This window comes from Frankliniella occidentalis, unplaced genomic scaffold (genome assembly GCF_000697945.3).
Source record: "Frankliniella occidentalis isolate FOCC.00 unplaced genomic scaffold, Focc_3.1 Scaffold2, whole genome shotgun sequence".
NCBI lineage: Eukaryota > Metazoa > Arthropoda > Insecta > Thysanoptera > Thripidae > Frankliniella > Frankliniella occidentalis.
In genome coordinates this window covers 1095490-1097066 of record NW_026267132.1, presented here as the reverse complement: position 1 = coordinate 1097066, position 1577 = coordinate 1095490, and positions in this window count along the sequence as shown.

The window sequence follows — 1577 nt, the reverse complement described above, 5'->3', positions numbered from 1 at the left end:
TCCCACCAGCAGCGGTACCCGTGCGCCCCTTGTCCCTCCCCAACCCCTCCCACGCCCACCTCCCAGGAGCAGAAGCAGCAGCGGTGGTCCCCCGCCTCTCCCTCGGCCCAGACGGGACGGCGAGCGGGACGCGGGCCCAGCAGCAGTGAGGTTGGGACTGTATTTCTGTCTTCAACAGTCCCGAACTTTTCCTATTTTCTTTCCTGCCCCCCCCCCCTCCCCTCTTCTATCTCCCTCCCGCGATTGCTTTCACTCCTGGCGGAGCGCGGCCTCCATATATCTCGTGCGGCCCATCCGCGAAACTTCGACGTAAAAGCATAACTGGGGAGGATTTCCTGACTTCATTACACGTTTGCTCTGGAGGGAGAGAGACGGGCGGGTACGTTGTGAATACGCCCCAGCAGACCCGGGCCGGGCTGGACCAGCCAAAGCGAGGGGGTATCAAAGGGCTTGCCAGCAGCGGCGCCGGGGACGATGAGGGACGCACAGATGAGCGTGGCCTACACTGCTCGATACAAGGGACAGATACGGAGCACTGTAAAAGAAATATCTTTGTAAATTTAAAATATTTTGTAAATTTTACGACAGCCTATGCCTGCTCTGTCGCGCTTCGTGGAAAAGTTTCCCGTAAAAAAAACTACAAGTATTTTAAACAACTACACTATCAAAAAAATCAGTACAGAATTCTGTACATCGTTACGCAGTAATTTGCATAACACTTTTGATACAGACTTTTATAACAGATACAGATTTTTGTATATGTTATAGGAGTCTGTATCGTTTTTGATACAAAACTTTGTACGCAAATTACTGCGTAAAAACTATACAGAATTTTGTATTTTTTTAGAGTGATTTCTCTTGAGAGAAATTAAGGAAATGACATTACACCATACACAATAATTATTAATACCCCCGGAAGGATAAGGGAAAGAAGGCTAAACGTCGGGAGCCGGTCGGGAGGGGAAGCGGGAGGAGAACGGAAGAGGAGAACCTTAAGACCCCATCGAAGGCCGGCCCCCAACAGCCCCGACCGGCCCCGACCAGCCCCGAGCCCTCCGCGCAGACCCGACGTGCCCCTGCCGGTCTTTGGAACGCCCCCTAATGATGTTCTGTCGGGACTGGGCGGGGCGGGGCTGGGACCGCCAGGTCAGCCAGGAAGGGAAGGGAGGGGCCTCATGTTTCATACTTAATTCTGTAAAAGAATATTTAATGCGATTTTTTTTTCTTTGCGGACCAAGGGTTGTGCCGGACTGCTGTCAGAGGTAAACATCGCACCGGCGAAGGCAAACCAAAAGGTATAAATACGAACGACACGGTAAAAATAGTTATATTTCAAGACCTGGTCTTGGATGCCATTTGGCGTTCTCCATAAGATCCAAGAAGACCGTGTCTTGAAATACAAGACACTATTTTTACCGCGCGGCTAGTTTCACAGTCTAGCAGCAGCAGTCGAAGTGATGAAATTCCCCCTCCTCGTTATAATAATCCGTGCCATGTCTTTAGCCCGTTGGCAGTAGCTATTTACGTCTCATATTATGAAATACTTTACAAGGTAGACGCACGTTAAAACCGTGTGA